At 39.9% G+C, this 23907-nt stretch overlaps 1 protein-coding gene across 4 annotated transcripts in view; it reads right to left on the reverse strand.

Annotated features, from left to right (window-relative positions):
* The window catches only part of RAP1A (RAP1A, member of RAS oncogene family), a 75528-nt gene that overhangs the window by 35375 nt on the left and 16246 nt on the right, over positions 1-23907 (reverse strand). Inside the window, exon 1 of one of the 4 annotated variants that reach the window (XM_066246474.1) lies at positions 2313-2430. The exons of the other annotated variants lie outside the window; for them this stretch is intronic. The gene's annotated coding sequence lies outside the window, so the exon portion shown is untranslated. Of the gene's footprint in view, positions 1-2312; positions 2431-23907 lie in introns of those variants that run through there. 4 annotated transcript variants of the gene reach the window in all.

A 23907-nucleotide genomic window follows, 5' to 3' on the forward strand; every position in this document is an offset into this window, starting at 1 on the left:
TTTCGGTTAACACTTCTTCCTGAGACCTGTCATGCCAGCCTACTTCCTCTTCTCCCACCCAAACCCTCCATGCCCTTTGGGTCGGCTGCAGGCCCCAACCTCAGAGTTACCTCCATTGGCTCATGCCTTTAGTCTTCTCATCTTTACCTGACTTCTCATTTCTTCTTTTATAAAAACTACTTTGTCTCTGGTCACATTTTTTTTTAGATATAATTTACATACCATAAAACTCACTACTTAAAATTGTACACTTCAGCAGTTCAAAGTATATTCAAAAGGTTGTACAAGCATCACCACTCCCTAACTGCAGAACGTTTTCATCACCCTAACAAGAAACACCACCTCATTAGCAGTCACTCCGCACTCCTCACTCCCTCCAGCCTCTGCAGCCACTAGTCTACTTTCTGCCTCCATGGATTGGACAGTTCTAGACATTTCCATAAATGGAGCAGTGTGTGTGACATTTTGTGTCTGCCTTGTTTAGCTTATCCTGTTTTTCGAGGTTCATCCGTGCTGTAGCCTGTATCATACTTCATTTCTTTCTACGGCTGAGTTATATTCCATTTTATGGCTATACCACATTTTGTTTATCCATATGTCAGTTGATGGACATAAGTTGTTTCCACTTTTTGGCGATTAGGACTAATAATATTATGAACATAGTGTGCCAGTTTTTATGTGAAGTTTCCAATTCTCTCGGGTATTCACCTAGAGTGGAATTGCTAGGTCATACGGTAACTTAGTTTAACTTTTTAAGGGACTGCCAAACTGTTCTTACAACAGCCTCACCATTTAATATTCCGCCAGCAATAGATGTTCCAACCTCTCCACACCATTGTCAGCATTTCATATTGTCTATGTTTTTTATGACAGCTTTTCCAAGTGGGTATAAAATAGTATCTCATTGTGGTTTTGATTTGCATTCCCTAATGTCTCTGGATACATTTTATGCCTGTGTTTTTGAACCCCATCCATGAAAGAGTTAACCACTCTTCTGTTCATCTGGGTGGTTAACTCTTTTGCAGATGGGCACGAAATTTCTGGTGGATGTCACTGGTCCACAGCTCAGCAGTTGAAAACCACTGCTTAATGTGCTATATATTCTTCTAATTCACTGTCAGTAAACTTTTCCTGTCAAGGGCCAGATATTTTATGCTTTGTGGGCCACACGTGGTCTGGTCTATATTACATACTCTCTTTTTTTAAAAAAACTTTTTTTTCTTTGTTAAAGAACAAAAGCAAAAGTTATTCTTAGCTTGAAAGCCATACAAAAACAGGCCTTAGACTGTAATTTGGCAACCCCTACTATGACTGTCTCATAGGGAGCCTTGCCTTCTCTACTGGTGGAAGTCTGCTGAAAGCAAGGCAAGGACTATTTTGTACCCTTCACAGTGACCTGCTGCACAGCGCCCGTGAATAGAAGAGCAGAGGTTCTAAAAATACTTGAACTGAACTTCTTGCACAAAGAATGTCCCCAATTCAAAAGAATACTATGTATATCTCCTCAAGAGTATTTACACAACATAAAGCATAATAGTTTTTGAAATGATTATTAAAAGTAGAGCCAATTTTCTTTTCAAAGTGAGCAGCTTAACTAAGGATGTTGTAAGAAAAAAATTTTTCATGATGCCTTTTGAATCAAAATTATATTTAGTCAGTTAACTTATTAAAATAACATTCTAGCACCAAATATATTTTAGGGACATGCTTCTAAATCAAATATTTCTAAATCCTAAAGCTACAAATAACATTAAAATCATAGTTAAATACACTATGGCAGAACTTGATATACTTGAAATATGGTCCATCAAAAATCAAAAGGTTCATACTTCTAGCAAATGTAAAAATCCAGTAATTTCAACAATTTGAGTTTTACATCCGAAAATTATAGGCTGTTCATAGAGAAGCACTTTGATATAATAGAATGAAAACTAATGTAAGAGACAGCAGACATAACTAGCTAGTTATCTCGGGGCAAGTCACTAAACGTCTTTGAAACCCAAATCTTCTTGTCTTTAAGAGTAAGAGTTATTCCATCTGTTCTACCTTTTTCAGATTTGTGAAGACCAAATGAGACAAAGTCTATAAAGGTTTGTCAAAAGCACTCTACAAATATTACTAATATACTGTTAGAATTCTAAACCAAATTTCTACTATTAAAAGAAATAACTATAAACAACTTCTCTGAGTCTGCACAGTTATAACAAGTATTTTTCCTAATGGCCCTAATGACATCTATGAACACTATGGTGATTCTTTCCTTTTTGTTCATGACACTTTATTATAATCTGCTGAGCACAGATAGATATTACCAGAACCATGTCTTCACAGTGGGCGATATGTAGCCATTCTATGAGGAACTTAGTCATCAGCATGATCTTTTCAATCTTGATGGTCTGCTTGTGCTGCTCAATTTCCTTCTGCAGACGCTCAGTCTCCTTGATATGATGAAGGATCTTCAAGCCTGCCAACTGTTCTCTAGTCCTCACTCAGAAGTCACACTCCTCTTCAGCCTGCTCTTTTTCCCCAAAGGTTAGAAGGCCCCACTGGCCTCCCTGACCGAGCCTGAAATGGAGGTGAAATTCTCTGACCGCTTAGCCTTAAGGCTAACAGAGGAACAGAAATAGCACAAACTGTGGTCTCCCACTCTGAACGGCATAAAGGTTAACCAGATGCAAGAAAGCATTCAGACCGGTTCCCCAGGTCTAAGGCAACATTAATTCTTTTGCATATTTAACTTATTTTAGCTAGAAGGAATAATGTACTAAATAGAAATCCTTTAAATGCTAAACTGCCTTTTAAAAATTCAACTGGAACAGAACAGTAACCTCAAAGTTTAAGTCAGACTCAGTAGTCAAGTTTTGATCCACAGAAAAAGAATAAAGCAATGATAATACCTAATAATTCGTGTAAGTATTTATTCCAGCCATACCGTTGGATTTTCATGAACATATGGTAGGGGTACTATTATTATTGTTCATATTATAGCTAGAGAAAGTGAGGCTAAGAAAAGTATCTTACCAAAGATCAGAGAGAAATTTGCATAGCTGAGATCACAATTCAGGCAACAGGATGCTAGGTCCATATTCTGAACCTAAACTGCTGTTTTCTACAAAACTGTGTTTGTCAGATTTCATTTTCCACAGTAAAAGCAAAATCCAAGAAAAAGAAAAAACTTTTTTGCTTCATCTCATTTTCTCTCCGTATCTAATTATTACAAACCTAAATAAAAGTAAATGACCAGAACACCATACAACAAAACAGGGTGATGGATGAAGGGTTGAGATAACATATCCCACTTGACACAACTTATACTCTAATATTGGTTTCTAACCTTTTTAAGTTCAAAATGAAGCCCTGTTTCAATAGGTTTCTTTGTCCTCAGTGGTGGAATTCTTTTATAAAAGCTCATTCCAATGTCTTTGAGTAGACAGACAGTCACAGGTTGGAAACGTGCTCAAGAACTTTCCAGAGCAGGAGTACAGTAAACATATGAAGTACTGTTTGTTGGCAGAAATGACCACTAGGAAGTATTTGTAAACACCTGGGTCCACCCACTTCCCTTCAGCACGACCAGCTAATCCCACCTCCACTTTCCCTGCTCCCATTTTATAATACATACGTAAACATTGACATCAACAGTGAGCAAGGCCCAGTTCATAAAGAGGCGCAGGTCTGCAGAAACCAATACAGTTCAAGTGTCTTTGAAAATGCAATTCTGATCAATGCTTTAAACTACGAAAGTTACTTTGAGTATAATACATCTGGGAAAATTGTGACTAGAAAAAATATTAATCTTTTTAAAAGTTATACTTGAATGAACTGCATCTTTCCTTTATCTAAAGAACACATTATAGGAGGAAAAAAATCTTGCATTTGACATCAGAATGTTGAAGGGAAGTGACCAAGAGTCACAAACATGGAAACACTTAAGAATATTAAATGAGCTGCCAAAGAAATCACGTTATTAAAATAACTAAAATTACAAAACTAAAATGTGGGTGTTTGGGAACAATCTTTAAATTGTCAAAAAAGAAACAGTCCCATGATATGTGATAATATTTCCAAGCAACCACACACAAAGACACAAGTAAATAGAAATTACAGTTGGGCAGCGACTTTGATATAGTACACCTGAAAATAGAATGATTATGAGGGATTTCTACATAGAATTAGTTCTAGACATAAAGTACGCCAGCTATTTTCACTGAGTAGTAGAATCCTCAAGACAGCAGAGACTAAAAGACTGGTGATGTAACTACAACATTCATACACATTCGCATTGACAGGAGCAATTTCTCAGTATGTAGACTTATCTTAATCTATTGGCATATATGAAAGTGTCAGAATAACAGCATATACAAATTGTGAAATCTGAAAAATGCTGCATACAACAAATAAACGGTGAAATTACCAACACTAAACACTACGCTTTGGTCCAATACTTTTGGACTTATACTTCTTAAGGTTCTTCAAAAATGAACTACAATCTGCTGTTGTTGTAACAAAACAATTTACCAATCTGATTACCTTCACATTAGTTAAAAGATTCCAATCAATAAGAAATAAGTATTAAAATTCTCTACAAGCATATCAAGAGCTTACTTTGGGGCCTAGATTTAGACCAAACTTGTTAACTGGGAAAAACTATTTACAATCAAATTAAAAACCACCTGAACTCAGGAGACACCTTAAGTATTACCAAAGCCTTGAGGGTCTGGGTGCAAGGAAAATACTACATTAAGTATCTAGAATTAAATTTTCTAGAAGCAACAATCTTAATATGTATTAGATCTAAGGCCCTATTTCTAACACTGCCCTTCACAGGCTAGAAGCAAATAATTAAAATTATTAGCCCAAATCAATCTATAAGGCATGCCAAGCACAGCAAATATCAAACTTAACTCAGTATCTCAATTAATACAGAAAAATAAATAATAGTCCCTAATATCACAAATACTTACTATGTCTACTAAGGATATGAGGCAGTGAGAGAGAAAGAAAAATAAAAACAGTTACCTAAAATCCACAAGAAAAAAATAATACTAAAAATATTATATCCCCTCTTTCAAAGTCTTAGTTTGATTAAATTATCAATTAGATATCCTTTTCCCCCCAACAAAAACTGTTGGAAAAAGCCAAGCACTTAGGTGCTCCACTCATTTTTTTATTCTCTTAATTAGCATTTGCTGAAATTTATTTACAAATTGGGTAACAAGTTAAAAAATAATAATAAAGAAAAAAAATTTGATGGAGAAGTCACAGAGAGCCACATGCATATCTCCTAAAAATAATAAAATGATGCTAGCTGTAACTGGCAGGGACCCCTTCTCCCCAATAAATGAACAGAAGTATACCAGTGGATACAAACACACGAATGTGAAAAAGCCTGCTAAGTAAATGTTATGGAGAGAAGAGAAAGAATAGTTAAAAATCTGGCTACTTACTAGGGATCCTGTCAAACCTAGGGTGGGTCATACAAAAAGAAAACAGGGTTACTTTTAGAAGAATCTTTTTTATTTTTATTTTTGTATTTTTCCGAAGTTAGAAGCGGGGAGGCAGTCAGACTCCGCATGTGCCCCACCAGGATCCACCCGGCATGCCCACTAGGGGGCGATGTTCTGCCCATCTGGGGAGTTGCTCCACTGTGACCAGAGCCTGAGGCAGAGGCCCTGCAACCATCCTCAGCCCCCTGGCAGGAGGGGAAGAGAGAGAGAGAGAGGAAGGAGAGGGGGAAGAGTGGAGAAAGCAGGTGGATGCTTCCTCTGTGTGCCCTGGCCGGGAATCAAACCTGGGACTTCCACATGCTGGGCCAATGCAATACCACTGAGCCATCTGGCCAGGGCCTAGAAGGATCTTACTATCAGCACACAATTATGATTCATGAAAAAAGCTCCTGATCATTAAGAATTACTGATAATCACCCTGGGCAGTTGGCTCTGTGGTAGAGTATTGGCCCAGTGGGTGGAAGTCCTGGGTTCAATTGTCAGCCAGGGTACATAGGAGAAGTGTCCACCTTTTCTCCACCCTTCCCCCTCTTCATCTCTCTCTTCCCCTTCCGCAGCCAAGGCTCCATTGGAGCAACGTTGGCCTGGGCCGCTGAGGATGGCTCTGGTCACAGCAGAGCAACGCCCCCTAGTGGGCATGCCCAACCGGGTGGATCCCGGTTGGGCGCATGCGGGAGTCTGTCTGCCTCCCTGCTTCTCACTTCAGAAAAATACAAAAACAAAAACAAAAAACCCAGAAAATGCAAATATCAGAAGCTGAGGAAGATGTAATATTGTGACAGTTTTGCAGCCTCCAAACTTATATCCCTCGAACCCATCTTCCAATGATTAACTTAACATACAGCCCTATTGTGACTCCCCTGCCTAACGTCCTTAAATAGTATATACCACCCTGTCCCTATGAACTCTCATGCTTTCAGGTTAAGAGACTAGCCCCTCTTGCCACCTACTCTAAAAAGTACAAGCATTTCTAGCCTGACTTGTGGTGGCACAGTAGATAGAGTGCCGACCTGGAACACTGAGGTTACCGGTTCAAAACCCCGGGCTTGCCTGGTCAAGGCACATATGAGAGTTGATGCTTCCTGCTCCTTTCCCCTTCTCTCTCTCCTCTCTCTCTAAAAATGAATGAAAAAAAACCCAAAAAACAAAGTACAAGCATTTCTTAAAATGTTATACAAAACAAACCTTTTTAAAGCATAGTTTTCTGAAGAGAGGAAGAAAGAGGGCCCAGAATTTGGTCCAAAAATTTCAGATTCTCAATGGAGTCTATGATACCAGCCCCCTAAAGGTCAACCATTCTAGAGGATAAGGCCCAAGCTCACTACCGGGGCCTGTGCCATTTTCCACCATCTAGCCCTACCCGTGTCCCTCACCAGCTGTCCTCGGGGGCATGTGGGCAGATGCCGAGCTGGGTGAAGTGGACGTGTTATTTCTGCATGTCTAGTATCCCTTCCTTCTTTTGGAACAGCATCCTGACGCTCTGTTGGGAAATAGCCCTTGTCTCCCTCACTGCAGTTCTGGTGAGCATGGGAGACTTCTCACCCAATCTCAAGCCAAGCCAAGCCAAGCAAGTAGAATTTCCTAAGAAGCTGAATCTTGAGCAGAATGATGTGCGGATGGGAATGGTTCCAGGGGATGCATTCTGACTGTGGCACACAGTTCGCTCCTGTTACAGGTCCCAGCCCCCGCAAACGGCCCTGGCTCTCCGGGGGCTTCCTCAGGCTTGCATACTCACTTTCTGACTTCAATTCTGCTATTTAACATCCTCCAAATAAACACTCCCTTTTCTGCTTAAATGAACCATTTTAGCCATTTGTTCATTCATTCATTAGAAAAATATTTATTTAAGTATGTCATGGTTAGTTGCTTATGTCAACTTGGCTAGGCTATAGTACCCGGTTATTCAAACACTGAGCTCGGTGTTGCTATGAAGGTATTGTGTAAATAATATCTATGGGGTTCGCATCTGTAATCAGGTGACTTTAAGGAGATATCAGGAATGTGAGGAGGCCTCATCCAATCAACTGAAAGACCTTAAGAGAAAAGTGAGGAAGAAATTCTGCCGCGAGGCTGCCAGAGTTCCCAGCGGCCTGCCCTGTGGATTTTAGACTCGCCAGCCCCCAAAACGGCATATTCCAGTTCCTTGACACAACTCCCTCTCACCCTCATACAGAATGATATGTACTGTGTGTGCGTGCGTGTGTGCATCCCACTGGCCGGTTTCTCTGGAGAACCCTGACAGGCACCTGCTACACCGGTGCTGAGAACAGGACCAAGTCTTCCTATTGCTTGCAACCAAAGAACCCTAAGTACAGTTGTATGTGTCACTGTTCAAGGACAGAGTCTCCAAAGAATCCATGTCTCACACATGCGCTGACAGTTTAAGATCAGAGCTGGGAGTAGAATTTTAAAATTCTAAACCTGATGGCAATGAAATTAATTTTCCAGAGCCCTTCACAGCCCAAGAGACTGAAGAGCAGAGGCCTGCTTCAGAAAGGGCGTCTGAGGTTGTGTGCGGTCCCGTCCCTTCACCCCACTCAGGGTCAGCAAACCAGGGCTCACATGCCAGGCTGGTCCACTGCGTATTTCTGTGTGGCCTGGAAACTAAGAATGGTTTTTACAGTCTTAAATGATTCTTTTTAAATCAAAAGAAACACAGTATTTCATAACACGTGAAAATTACGTGAAACTCAAATTTCAGTGGACGTAGGCATGCTTATTTGTTTACATATGTGGTCTATGGCTGCCTTTGCCCTGTAACAGCAGAACTGAGTATGCAAGAGACCGGATGACCCTAAAAATGTACCATATCTATTACCTGGCCCTACAGAATAATGTTTGCTGGCCCCTGTTCTAGTTTACTGGAGAAAGCATGAACTTACCTTGAGGAGCAATGGGCAAGAAAAGGGTGGGAAATGTTAGAAAATAGTAAACAAGGCCTGGAGTGTGGGGGACCCGGGTTCGATTCCCGGCCAGGGCACATAGGAGAAGCGCCCATTTGCTTCTCCACCTCCCCTCCCTCCTCTCTGTCTCTCTCTTCCCCTCCTGCAGCCAAGGCTCCATTGGAGCAAAGATGGCCCGGGCACTGGGGATGGCTCCTTGGCCTCTGCCCCAAGCGCTAGAGTGGCTCTGGTCGCGGCAGAGCGACGCCCCCTGGTGGGCGTGCCAGGTGGATCCTGGTCGGGTGCATGCGGGAGTCTGTCTCTCCCCGTTTCCAGCTTCAGAAAAATTAAAAAGAAAAAGAAAAAGAAAAGAAAATAGTAAACAAGAAAAGGAATGACTTGTATTATCCATTTTATTCACTGAGTACTCACCATGTACAAAATACTGCTGAGCACTTTATTAATATGTGTAACCCTCACAGCATTCCTGAGGGAGACGACTACCCCGCTTTACGGTGACGCAAAGCGCCAAGCTCACCGCACATGCCAGAACCAGGATGCCACCCGGCAGCCGGCTCCAGCACCTGCGCGGCTGACCACACCATCACAGGCTCTACCGCTTGTCTGCCTGCTGACCCCGACGGCATTAACGAGGCTGATTTTCCTCAGAACTGAGGGACTACAGACTGCAGATGGACCAGCGTGCAGTAAGTGAAGAAGTCTGTGGCGATGCATTCCGTCAAGAACTTGAGGGATGACCGGGACCTCGCCTAGCTTCTTTCGTGAAGGCAGGAAATGAACTAAGATGGCCCCGGGGGGGGGGGGGCATCATGCCCTCCCCCCAAACCACACTGGAACTAAGACGCTCAGCAGGCTCCTAGATCTACACTAAGATATAGCATGTCCTCTTCCACTTGTCTTGCTCACCACGACCAATTAAATAAAAATCCCTGACCTGCAGAGCCAGGATATGGATGACTTCTCACATCTCTCAGTTAATCCCACTGTAGAGCCAACCCGGGTCGAGCCCCACCACACTATACTTATCTCCGTTCAAGGAGAAGAATGGTGATTATTTGCCTGACCTGTGGTGGCGCAGTGGATAAAGCGTCAACCTGGAAACACTGAGGTTGCCGGTTCAAAACCCTGGGCTTGCCTGGTCAAAGCACATATGGGAGTTGATGCTTCCTGCTCCTCCCCCCTTCTCTCTCCCTCTCTCTCCTCTCTATAATGAATAAATAAAATCTCTAAAAAATAAAATTCTTAAAAAAAAAAAGAACGGTGATTAAAAGAGAGAAAGGTACGGAGCAGAATAAGGGTAGAGATCGGGAACTTGACACCTGTCTGGGAAAACAGAACTTTTACTTATGCCCCAGCACGCTGGGGAAGAATACGTCTAGTCTGCAGGTCTCATCTCTGCATTTGAAGACTCAAAAGAAAACAAAGCAGATATGAAAACAAAACTCAGGACAAATACACGGTGACAGAGAATGATTTGACTTTGAGTGATGGGCACACAACATAATCAGCGGTTCAAATGCTATAGAGATGCTCACCTGAAACCCAGGCACTTTTATGGATCAATGTCACCCTGTTAAATTTAACTTTCTAAATAAAATTAAAAGTAAAAAAGAATAGAAAAACAAATCACTGTTTCTGTATATGCATGCGTTGTTAGGAAATTCCTGTAAGGACACATAATGAACGGGTAACTATTTTTCTTAGCTATACTTTTTTACATAATCTGTATTTTTTTCCTTAATGTATCACTTGTTTAGTTAAAAATAATTTTAAAAAGTAGGACTAAAACACAATCTAAGGGTTACTTTAATTATACTTTGAACAGGAAAATAACTGAATAAAGAGCTGGTAAACATTGCTTAATGCTTTCCTGAAAAGTAGTTTACTTTTTGTCTGCACAAAACAGAATCTCCCCACTTCTATGTGCAGCGGAGATGTATTCTCTAAACAAACCTATTAAAGAGCCCTTTCCACCAGATGGCTGTTACTTAAAGTCTTACTGGGTACTAATTTACCACAATACTTAGTATTAGAGGGAAATATTTTTTTTAATAATGAGCAATAATAAAATGGAAACATTTTGAAGTTTACAAACACAAATGTCGATCACACATTCTAATTCTTATAACAATCTCACATAACACTTAGTTCTTTTCAAATATCCTCCTTCTATGGACTATTCATTTAAACGAAACTGAAGTTTCTGATACAGCTTCAGATATCAGAAAACCAAGAAGGAGGCAATGGGGGGTGGTAAAGAGTATCCAAGCAGTCACACAGGCTTGGCCACAGGCCTGAAGCCACAGGAGTTAGTGCTCAACCGTGAGCTGTCATGTTTGCTGCTGGCATTCTGAGTAAAGGAACCAGCTTCGTGTAGACTCAAAGTGCTCAAGTTCAGTTCTGTACCCAAGACTAAAATCTCCAACCTCGTTCATCGGTAAACCTTAATAGACAAAATCACATTGCAGATGTGAATTTTTTAAAACACAGCATGTAAAAAAACACCACTACCATGAGGTAAAAGCCCCCCCCCACACACACACACGTGGCTAGATGAGGAAACTTGCCCCAGAGCAAGGAGACCTCTGGACCAGCCTAAGTAAGCCAGCTGTGCTGACAGCTCTTAGAACAGAAACCGTCTGTCTGAAGAGCTAGGCACGAGCAGCATTTACTATATATATAGTATGTGCTGTAATTAGCCTTCACCCTAGTGGTGCGCAGAGTCTCTCAGGAGAGGTTTTTCATCACAAAGGTAAACTAACTCTTACGAACATTAGAACCATTTGAAAGTCTCATTCAAACGTTATCTTTAAAAAACCAAGGTTAGCTCATAGATAGAATCATAGTAGTAGGGTCAGAATCAACATTTAAAGATTTTAGTAGTGAGCAATTAAATTTAAAAGAGAAACTGCCTCAAAAAAATTAGTGCTTTTAAAAAAGAAACTAAAAATATTTCTATTTTGATAAAACATAATTCTTTTGCAATGTTGAATGGTTTCCCATAAAGAAATCTGCTTGAATCCAGCCAACACTAATTTTATATTGTCTGTAAAAATTGAGTGCTGATTCACAAAAGTGCTACCTAATATAGTGTCCAGTAATCTGACATATGTATTTTATTCAGTGAGAGGAGGGGAAGCAGAGGCAGACTCCTGCATGCGCCCTACCGGGATCCACCCCGGGAAAGACCACTAGGGGGCGATGCTCTGCCCAACTGGACTGTTGCGTCGTTGCTCAGCAACTGAGCCTCTTCTTAGCACCTAAGGCAGAAGCCAATGGAGCCATCCTCAGTGCCCAGAGCTAACTCACTTCAATTGAGCCATGGCTGCAGGAGGGGAGAGAGGGAAGAGAGAGAGAGAAAAGGAGGGAACAAGAGAGAGAGAGAGAGAGAGAGAGAGAGGCAAGAGGGAGAGGGGTAGAGAAGCAGATGGGTGCTTCTCCTGTGTGCCCTGACTGGGAATTGAACCTGGAACATCCAAGTGCCGGGCTAACGCTCTACCTCTGAGCCAAATGGCCAGGGCCATATTCTGATATATTTTGAACTTTATGAGACTCTAAACCTCAGAAAAATATATGAGTAACTCTGTAAACAATATATAAAGGAACTCTATAAAAATTAACAGAATGTATGAGAAATCTAAAATAAGGATATTACCAGAAATGTAAAGAGAGAGAATTTATCTCCTTCTAAAAGGAATAAAAGTTAGATAGTAGAGAGTAGGTGTGTAAGATACATCAATCAATAAACCCAAGATTAAAAGGTATATTTGACAGAAATGTTGTCGTTCCAGATATTCCCAGAAAATTTCACAGCTCAACAGCTTGTTTATTCACTCTGCAAGTTAGAGATGCTTTTAGAGTGCTGAGTTACTGCCAGGCAATAAAAGGTTTCAAGCCTAAAAGTGAAAATCCTCAAAAATCTGTATTATTCCAAACTAGTTAAAATACATATTCTTGTATTAAAAAAAAAAAAGACACAAGAACTAGTCAAACTCAAAATCTGTAATCTGAAAAATATAATACAGGCATATCTGCTTACTTAACATAACATTTTCTATCTCCAGGTATAAAAGTAGAACACTATAAAGTTAGTTATTAAAATCTAGACTACCAACATCAGAGTAGGCAAATAAAGAAATGAGAAAGAGGAGAAAGTCTAAAAAAGGACTCAAACATATAAAGTGCTTCCATTTCTTAAATGACCCGGTAGTTCCACCACAAATAGGAGTTTATGGTACAGAAACATAAACAAACAAAAATGTATGCCAAAACGGAAACAAAAAGCCAGGAATACTATGCACTGATATGATTTATCCATTAAATATAACACTATTAAAATAAATTTTAATGAAAAACTCACAATATGTTTCTAAAAGGGAGCATAAAATATTATATACCTGATCTCATTTTTTTTTTAAGAAAAATATATGCACTGAAAAGCACTGGGAAAGGTGAATACAACACTGTTAACAGTCTGGGAGGTGATTTTTCTTTTAGCTTATTGTATACATTCTTGTCAGGAGCAATATTGCCCCCAAGTGGGTAAAAACTGGCTGTGGAGGGTCAAACACACACACACACAAATCCCCTTAACTCCTTCAGTGTATAAAGCACAGTTTAATATACAATAAAGAAATATACAACATATCTGCAGCATTAAAATTTCATGAGGGGGACAATTAGGAAAAAGGATCTGAAAGGGCTGGAGGGGAGTGAATGATCATGACAAAAAGGCTGAGAAACACTGCCTCAGTACTTTTTCATCTTTTCTACAATGAACTTGAATACTACTTGGTTTGATTAAGTAATATTCTTTGAACTAATTAAAAAGACATACAATGAAAGGTTAAGATATAACATTAATTTTCATTATTAAATATAAAATTTATTCCCACACCCCTAAAACTTAAAAAACAATAAACTATTTTTATACTACTATAATATATACTACTAAAAGATAAAGGGAAGAAACGGAAGACCCATGGGGTGCGTGGGGGGCCAACTGGAGACGTAACTTCCAGTTTCCTTGGCCCTACTGCAGACCTAGCAGAATCAGTATTGCTATGGGTGGGGCTCGCGGCTTTCACTAAATGAGGGACATTTGTATCATCATACCACTCCAAGCGAATATAAAATCCAGACAGATATATTTTAATTTGGTCTAAGAAATTTTTTAAAAATTATATTCTTTTTTTTTTTTTGTATTTTTCTGAAGCTGGAAACGGGGAGAGACAGTCAGACAGACTCCCACATGCACCCGACCGGGATCCACCTGGCACGCCCACCAGGGGCGAGGCTCTGCCCACCAGGGGGCGATGCTCTGCCCCTCCGGGGCGTCGCTCTGCCGCGACCAGAGCCACTCTAGTGCCTGGGGCAGAGGCCAAGGAGCCATCCCCAGTGCCCGGGCCATCTTTGCTCCAATGGAGCCTCGACTGCGGGGGGGGGGGGGGGGGGGGGGGGGAGAGACAGAGAGGAAGGGGGGGTGGAGAAGCAAATGGGCGCTTCTCCTATGTGCCCTGGCCGGGAATCAAACCCGGGTCCCCCGCACGCCAGGCCAACGCTCTACCGCTGAGCCAACCGGCCAGGGCCTAAAAATTATATTCTAAAGTAATAAAAATAAAAATAACCTAAGTGCCCAAAAATCAAGGAATCCCTGCTAAACTCTTCCTTTCCCTTAAGGAACTTGAAGATTCAAATTTCTTCACAAACCAATGAAACACATACCATTATTCACTATCTGCACTGGGCACACGGCAATGTGAAGAACATACAAGAAATAAGCAATATTTATAAATTTTACCACTAAAACCCACTTCAATTAAATCTGCAAAAACCAGCATTAAAAACTGGCTTTCTTAGGGCACCATTATTCACATAGAAACAAAGTTTTTAATCCTATGATGAAAATTAAACAAGTAGGGAACTAAAGTCACTGTTAGGTAATAACAAGGTGACCAATTGTCCTCCTTTAGGGAGGACAGTCCTCTTTTGTAAGTTCCATCCTCCCTCGAAAAGTGTCCTCCTTTTTGATATTGGAAGACTAATCTGTAAATGTCTGTATTTGATTGATGCAGAGTCGATCCATTGCGTGTGATGTGACGTATCTGTATTTGATACAACGATTTGTCAAGGATCAGTACAGTGCAGTGAGACACGATTATGAGACGCATGCGCTCCACACAGGAGACCTCGAGAGAGCGTGCAATATACCAAGCGCGCAAATGGCTTTGTGTACTTCTTACTGAAACACAACACGACACATACGACATTGTAGAATCACAATTATTTCTTTCTCAGTGAATATTCAATCATAGACAGGTGAGCACAATTCATGTTTTACTAGTTCATTATCTATTTAATAATTTCCAAATACATATAATTTTATTTACAAGTATTTTCCCGAAATTTGAGTTTTAAAGTGGAAATCTAACCTCAAACTATATCTATTAATAATGCATTTGATTAAATAGTTGCATAAAACAGACGCATTTTAATTAGAAAATGATAAATATACCCAAATATCACTCCAAATTAGTGGTTTTGTTTGATACCTGTATTTAGTGTTGTTAATTTAGCTTCTGGAAAATTTGCCTTCCATGATGTAATGTTTTCAGTTCCTAATGTGCTTGCATCATTCGTGTAGTTCTATATTTTATTTTTAATTTTAAATTTCATTTAAGGGATGGAAAAATCAAAAAAGAGAAAATGCCATTTCAATGATAAATTGAAAAAGGAATTTCCATTCCTCATATCAAAGAAAGATGCCATTGTTTTCTGCAATTTTTGCAGCGGAGAATTTTGTATTGCAGTTGGGGGCAGAGCAGTGATAACGAAACACTTGACCACCAACAAACATAAGCAATCATTAGATACATCAGCTTCCAGTTGTAAAGTAACAAGTTCTTTTTAAAACTTCAAATTATTCTGAAGATGAGAAACAGTTGGCTGCAATAGAGGGAACATTTGCATTTCATACCATAGTTCACAAAGTTTTCATAGTATGGATTGTACAACTAAATTATTGAAAAAATTTCACAATGCAAAATTTTCATGTGCGAGGATAAAATGCGAGGCTATTTTGAAAACAGTATTTAAAAATAACTGTGACAAAACTTGGAAACTGCAGCATTTGTAACTATTTTACCTGATGCATCAAATCATAATGAAATTAAATTGTATCCAATAATAGTAAGATATTTTAATGCTACCAAGGGCATTCAAAGAAAAATTTTAAATTTAGCATCCATTGAGGGCAAAACTTCTGAAATTTTGTCAAACCATCTATACAGAGTAATAAATGAAAACAATTTGAAATCCAAAATGTTGCACTAACGGCTGATAATACGAATACAAATTTTGGTGGGCGAAGACGCAAAGGAATAAATAATGTGTATGTAAAATAAAAGAGTTACTCCAAAAGAAAATATTAGGAATAGGTTGTAATGCACATATTTTGTGAAATGCAGTCAACACAGCGTCATGTGCCATGCCAATTGATGTAGAAGTAATAATTACAATTTATTTGCATTTTAGTCATTTTACCGTTCATGTTGCTACTTTAAAAAATTTTGTGAAGAAGCAAATGTTGAATACAAAAAACTTAGGATATTCAAAAGTTAGATGGCTTCCTCTAACACCTGGTATAGCGCGTGTTCTACAATTATTTGAGCCTCTCCATTCATATTGTTAAAGTTTAGACAAATGTCCTAAAATCCTGGAATTGTTTTTCAATAATAAAATATGAGATATTAATGTATTTTGTACATAATCAAGCATCTGTTCTTAACAAAACTATTCAAAAGATTGAAGGTGAACACATTTCAGCTACGGAAGTTAGTCTTATTTTAAATGACTTTATCCTTCAAAATAAATCTCATTTTAAAGAAAAAATTCTTCCTTTAATTATAAAAAGAAAATTGTCAGACTTAGAGGAATCAAATCCAGGCATAACAGAAAAGTTTATCAAAAAAGTGCAGAATTTTTACCAGACATGTTTTCAATATATCAAAGAATGGTCTGAAACAAACATGGGAAATAACAGTTTTCAATGGGTGTTTTTTTACTTCATCACAAGTATATTGGACAGATATCGAATCTTGTCTTTAGTTTTTATCGAAACAAATGCCAGACTCAAAACAGATGACAATTGTCTCTTTGAAGAAATTAGAAGACTTAGAAATTAGAATGTATATTTAAATTCTGAAAAAGTAATACAATGGGAAAATAAACACATCAAAATTGATAAAAGATGGGTGGAAATAATCAGCCATTTCAAAAATGAACATATTCCATGTGAAAATTTATTTATTCTTGTTCAGTTTACATTGTGCTGCTCTGGAACTGATGCAGCAGTTGAAAGAGTTTTTTCAGTTGCTAATGATTTTTGGACAAGTGAGAAATCGAGACTGAATGTTGATACTCTAGCTGCAGCACTTGCCGTAAAATTCAGTATAAAGGATATTTCTTGTTTAGATATTTCCAATATATTGTTATAAGATGATACACTGACAAAAATTATTCATTCATTTCTTACAACTATTATTTAAAAATAGGCATGTAAGCATAATTATAATATAAAACATTACAAATGTTTTTATTATGCATTTACATTATAGTGTATTATTGTTGCAATGAATAAAATGTTTCTTTTATTTACAATATTGTTTTCTTCAATTTATTTTTGTCCTCCTTTTCATTGTAAAAAAGTTGGTCACCTTAGTAATAATAACCAGGATGCTGTCAGCTACACTCACTTCTCTAGTTCACATATTTATCTGGCACGTCCATCTTGAAATATGTACAATTTTCCCCACACCAAACTACAAATCTCCCACGTTAAATACTCGGAGTTTAAAATATGAAACTGCAAATGCTGAGATTCACTGTATACATAAATAATGAAACTACCTAACCTAACTAAAGGACAACGCGTGGGGTTGGTCAAATAGTGGATATAAAGCATAGGATATTGCTCCAGTCCCTAGCAATCTTCTACTCCCAATTTCTTCTAGACATCAATACAACATTTGTTGGTTGTAATAATAATGGCAGCAATAATATGTATTTGAATGTTTATTTTGTATGCCAGGCATACTATATGCAAACTTCCATGGAGTGTTTTGCCTGCTGACCATAAATACATTACCTAATGACTCAATATTCAAAGTGAGACGTGGCATAATATTTATATAAATAAGTTTATATCCTGTAATTAAAAAAAATCCATAAAACAGTATATAAATAAATGTAACTGAGGCAAACCTGAGTTAGAAGAATCAAACAAAAGTCTTTATCTCATTGCTACTTTTCCCACTTACTCCTTACACCCAGAAAATGGCAACCTAATTTTGCTTGTTTTGGTTTTAAAGTACAGATTTTATCATTACATACAATTCCATTTCAGGAATGCATTCTGTTTATTAATTCATTTGTAAAGTCTTTATCCTCAAGAACTTTCATCTTGAAAAGTTTTATTAAATTTCATTTCATATTCTATAAATTCATTTTAAAACTTTCTAATTATAAAATATATGAACAATATATAAAGTTCAGAAAATTAAAAGTTTAAAGAGGAAAGTAAAAATCACCTATAATCCCAATTCTTTTTTTTTTTTTAACTCAGGGAGAGGCAGGGAGGCAGGGAGGCAGGGAGGCAGGGAGGCAGAGACAGACTCCCCTGCATGCTCCTTTACCAGTATCCACCTGGCAAGCCCACTAGGGGGCAATGCTCTGCCCATCTGAGGCCACTGCTCCATTGCCCAGCATCTGAGCTATTTCAGTGCCTGAGGCAGGTCACTGAGCTTTTCTCAGCACCCCCGGGGCTTACCTGCTCAAACCATCTGAGCCTTGGCTGTGGGAGGGGAAGAGAGAGAGACAGAGAGGAGGATAAGGGTGGAGAAGCAGGAGGTCGCTTCTCCTGTGTGCCCTGATCAGGAATTAAACCTAGGACATCCACACGCCCAGCCAATGCCCTACTGCTGAGCCAATTGACCAGGGCCTATAATCCCAGTTCAAGATAACAACTTTGGTCCTTTTGGTATTTCCATTTTAGCCTATATTCTAAATGAATAAATATTTTGTAAAAATAAGAACTGAAATCATACAATGTAAACACTGATTATCTGCTTTTTCTCCCATAACAATAGAGTACTTTTTAAAAATGGTGCAAATGCCCTAGCGTGCGGAGGACCCGGGTTCGATTCCCGGCCAGGGCACACAGGAGAGGCGCCCATTTGCTTCTCCACCCCTCTGCCGCGCTTTCCTCTCTGTCTCTCTCTTCCCCTCCCGCAGCCAAGGCTCCATTGGAGCAAAGATGGCCCGGGCGCTGGGGGTGGCTCTGTGGCCTCTGCCTCAGGCGCTAGAGTGGCTCTGGTCGCAATATGGCGACGCCCAGGATGGGCAGAGCATCGCCCCCTGGTGGGCAGAGCGTCGCCACCTGGTGGGCGTGCCGGGTGGATCCCGGTCGGGCGCATGCGGGAGTCTGTCTGACTGTCTCTCCCCGTTTCCAGCTTCAGAAAAATGAAAAAATGAAAAAGAAAAAAAAAATGGTGCAAATGCAATTAAATGACTGATTTTCTACAAAACACTTTGGACTAAAACTGTTTGTTATACTGTGAAAATTACAAGGTGGGAAGGGCCCTCATCTAAAGAATTCTCTCTCTTTTGCAGGTATTTGAATGTTTAAAAAAATCATTTAAAAATTTTACTGGCTAGCCTTGGCAGGGTGGCTCAGTGGATAAAGCATCATCCTGGGGCGCTGAGGTTGCAGGTTCAATTCCTGGTCAGGGCACATTCGAGAAGCAACAGTGAGTGCACAACTAGATGGAACAACTAAGTGGAACTGCAAGTTGATGCCTCTCTCTCTCTGTCTCTCTCTCTCTCTCAGAATGTCATCACACAGAAGATATTAAACACATGGTTATGGAAGTGTTACAGTTGCAAAAGATCAAAACTGGGACAATTCTCTGCAGATACACTCAGTCCAGTACACTTGAACCTAAGCAGAGCCAGCTAAGAACACCACAAAGTGATATTTCTTCATTTCCAGTGTCTAAGGCAGTGGTTCTCAAAGTGTGCGCCAGGGCACACTGGTCTGCCCTAGAAGATTTCCAGATGCGCCCTATGGTATTCCAGAGAAATATATGCCTTTTGGGGACCACAAAACCAACAGGGTTTTTGGAGTTTAAGTTTTGGGGGGACAGAGGTGTGGGGAATTGGCTGTAAGCTGACAGTCTGCCCAACCCCTCACCTCACTTGCCTGATTAGGTTGCAAAAGGCTGTTAAGCAAAAAAAAAAAAAAAAAGGCTGTTAAGCTGTGGTGCTAGGTTGTTTACACTACTCCCCATGTTCCCTGGAAAGACTGGAGGCAAGTTTCTTCTATTCTTTGGTGTAAAGTTAAGATGATATGTATGGTGGGGGTTTTCTGCACTCAACACAATTAAGAGTAAATAGAGAGGAATTCTTCAATGTATTGACGAAGAAATGAGAGTTTGCCTTTCAAATAGATGCTCAAACATTGAATAAATTGCTAGGACACATCAGGCTCATGTTTCTCATAAACACAAGAATGAAAAAACCTAACACATTTGCACTGGGACCTGCCGAATTTACTAAATCTTACCAAGAACGTATCTATATATAAAAAAAGATAACATTTTTGTCGTTTTATTTTTTTAACCCCTCTTTTTTACAAACTCTAAAAATCATAACTCAAAAAATGTAACATAAAGTGTTTTGTTTTTTTTCCTTTACAGAGAGAGTCAGAGAGAGGGATAGACAGGGACAGACAGACAGGAACGGAGAGATGAGAAGCATCAATCATTAGTTTTTTGTTTCGCGTTGCAACACCTTAGTTGTTCATTGATTGCTTTCTCATATGTGCCTTGACCACGGGCCTTCAGCAGACTGAGTAACCCCTTGCTTGAGCCAGCGACCTTGGGCTCAAGCTGGCGACCTCAGGGTCTTGAACCTGGGTCTTCTGCATCCCAGTCCGACACTCTATCCACTGCACCGCCGCCTGGTCAGGCAAAAGTGTTTTTTAATGTCAGAATAAATTTAATTTTGTCATTATTTATTTCATTTAATTACCATAAAAGCACAGTTGGACTTTATATTTTTTCTTTAATATTTGACTTAATTATCTTAACATATTTCTCAGAAATTTGTATATAATGTGCCTACAATTATTTGTAGGATTTTAAATACACCCTGACTTCAAAAAATTTGAGAACCACTGGTCTAAGGCCTAATGAGTACATACATAGCAGCATATAGCACTGAGTTGGTGACACAATCTCAGGTTTATTCTGTTATGACATCAGTCCAAGTCTAAAGCATAACTGGGACCCAGGCCAGTTGGCCTAGTATAGAATGTTGGCCTGGTGTGTGGGTGTCCTGGGTTTGATTCCCCGTCAGTGCACAGTGGAGAAGCAACCATCTGCTTCTTCACCCCTCCCCTTTCCCTTTCTCTTCTTCTCCCACAGCCATGGCTCAACTGCTTCAAGTGCATTGGCCCCGGGTGCTGAGGATGGCTCAGTGGAGCCTCTGCCAAAGGTGCTAAATATAGCTCAGTTGTGAGCACAGCCCCAGATGGGCAGAGCATTGGCCCCAGATGGGGGTTGCCAGGTGGATCCCAGTCGGGGCACATGTGAGAGTCCATTTCTCTATCTCTTCTTCTCTCACTTGTAAAAAGAAAAAAAAAAAGCATAATGGGAATAACAGAATAACTACATCACCTGAAACCCTCCAAATCATAGTTTCAACTGCAGATTTTGGGTGGTTCTTGAATTATAATGCAGTCATATTCAAATATAAAAATTATGACATTTGAGTACAAGTAAGAAGTTACTAAGCATTTATTTAAAACTCACATGTTTTACAATGGCATCTGTTCAGAGTATGAAATTCAATATTCAAAAGGCACAGAAACATTTTTTAAAACAGTATACTATTTGACCAATTTTGAGTTACTTATTTCCAGACTTACAATTTGCATGTAAAAGAACACCATCAAAACAACTTAATATTGGGAAATCTAAACAAAGATAGGTTGGAGGAGGCATGAGAGTCAAATTCTAAATTCATTTGCCCACGGATTTTTAGTTAATCTGATATTTTTAAGTAATTAAATTTGTAAAAGTTCCACTCACATCAGTTTCTGGATATATATACATCTACAGGGCAAACTGGTACTTGTACTTAACATGCAAAACTTCCTGAAGCATGAAAATTTCATACCAGGAACTTACGTAAGCCGCTACTACACTGATTTTACTATGACTACAATGGAGAGCAGAGGGGCAGAAGAGTGGAGCAGTTTAAATGTTGTCCTATAGAAATCTATCACCCCCCCCCCAATAAAAGAGCACTTTGAGGATACCAAACCCAAAATAGCATACAGAGTTATCTTTTATTAATTAGTCATATCATAGCTTTAATGTCAGACAACTATAAGCAAATTCTAAAATATGTTCCTTCTTTACAAAACAGCCCCCTTTATTCTAAGTTCATTGTATTTTCAACTCAAACCAAGACAGATCCCCTACTTCATGAATGGTGGGATTCATCTAATCCTCTCTGAAGGTCCCTGTAGGCCACCACATTAACCTACAGGGTTCTTTCAACCCATTCAACATTAATTTATCTCCTGATAGACTTCACTTCATCAATTTCATTTTTTTGTGTGTGAAAATAAATTTCTTTTCCACAGTCTAGCATAGCACTACAACTTTTGCTTATAAACCCTGTATCATAATCCTTTCTCTCTTATGCAAACTTCCACTAAAATAGTTTGTTAATTTCTCGATTATCTGCATCTACTTTCATCCTCTATGTATCCATTCCTATTAGGTATTCATTTAAAAGAATTCTAAACTTATATTTATTAAGAAGCTATATATAGAAGCAGTTTTGAGATTTCATACTACTAGTCTGCCTGGGTATGGAAAAAACCTATTCCCTTATGTACAGTGTGTTCGTAAAGTCATGGTGCACTCTTGACTGTTCACAAGAAAGCAACAAAAGACGATAGAAATGTGAAATCTACACCAAATAAAAGGAAAACTCTCCCAGTTTCTGTAGGATGATGTGGCAGCATGTGTGTATGCGTAGATGATGACGGAGCAGCCCACGGCCATGCCAGTTGAGATGTGGACGGTACAGAGGAAAGTTCAGTGTGTTCTGTGGCTCGCTAAATTCGAATCCATGACCAAAGTGCTACGTGAATATCGGCATGTTTATAACAAAGCGCCACCATATAGAAATAACATTACTCGGTGGGATAAGCAGTTGAAGGAAACCGGCAGTTTGGTGGAGAAACCCCATTCTGGTAGGCCATCAGTCAGTGACGAGTCTGTAGAGGCTATACGGGATAGCTACCTAAGGAGCCCTAAAAATCTGTGCATGAGCCCACATCGAACTGCACTGAATAGGTATGAAACTGGGAGAGTTTTCCTTTTATTTGGTGCAGATTTCACATTTCTTTTTTTTTTTTTTTTTTTAATAATTTTTTTTTTCTTCTTTATTCATTTTTAGAGAGGAGAGAGAGAGGGAGAGAGAGAGAGAGACAGAGAGAGAGAAGGGGGGAGGAGCTGGAAGCATCAACTCCCATATGTGCCTTGACCAGGCAAGCCCAGGGTTTTGAACCAGCGACCTCAGCATTTCCAGGTCGACGCGTTTATCCACTGCGCCACCACAGGTCAGGCCAGATTTCACATTTCTATCGTCTTTTGTTGCTTTCCTGTGACCGGTCAAAAGTGCACCATGACTTTAGGGACACACTGTATTTCTTTTTTTTTTTTTTTTTTTTTTGCATTTTCTTTTCTGAAGCTGGAAACAGGGAGAGACAGTCAGACAGACTCCCGCATGCGCCCGACCGGGATCCACCCGGCACGCCCACCAGGGGCGACGCTCTGCCCACCAGGGGGCGATGCTCTGCCCATCCTGGGCGTCGCCATATTGCGACCAGAGCCACTCTAGCACCTGGGGCAGAGGCCACAGAGCCATCCCCAGCGCCCGGGCCATCTTTGCTCCAATGGAGCCTTGGCTGCGGGACGGGAAGAGAGAGACAGAGAGGAAGGCGCGGCGGAGGGATGGAGAAGCAAATGGGCGCTTCTCCTATGTGCCCTGGCCGGGAATCGAACCCGGGTCCTCCGCACGCTAGGCCGACGCTCATACGCTGAGCCAACCGGCCAGGGCTAGGGACACACTGTATTTCTTTTAAGTGAGGATGGCAGATAGACTCCTGCATGCACCCCAACCGAGATCCACCCAGCAACACCAGTTTATTGCAGTACTGAGCTATCCTCAGCGCAGGAGGCCACACTCGAACCAATCAAACCACTGGCTATGGGAGGGAAAGAGGGAGAGAAGGGGCAGAGGGAGGGAAAGAGAAGCAAATGGTCACTTCTTATGCGTGCTGTAACTGGTGATCAAATCTGGGAGATCCACAGGCTGGGCGGACACCCTATCCCCTGAGCACACTGGCCAGGGCCTCCTTA

Source organism: Saccopteryx bilineata, chromosome 11 (assembly GCF_036850765.1).
Source record: "Saccopteryx bilineata isolate mSacBil1 chromosome 11, mSacBil1_pri_phased_curated, whole genome shotgun sequence".
Classification (NCBI taxonomy): Eukaryota; Metazoa; Chordata; class Mammalia; order Chiroptera; family Emballonuridae; genus Saccopteryx; species Saccopteryx bilineata.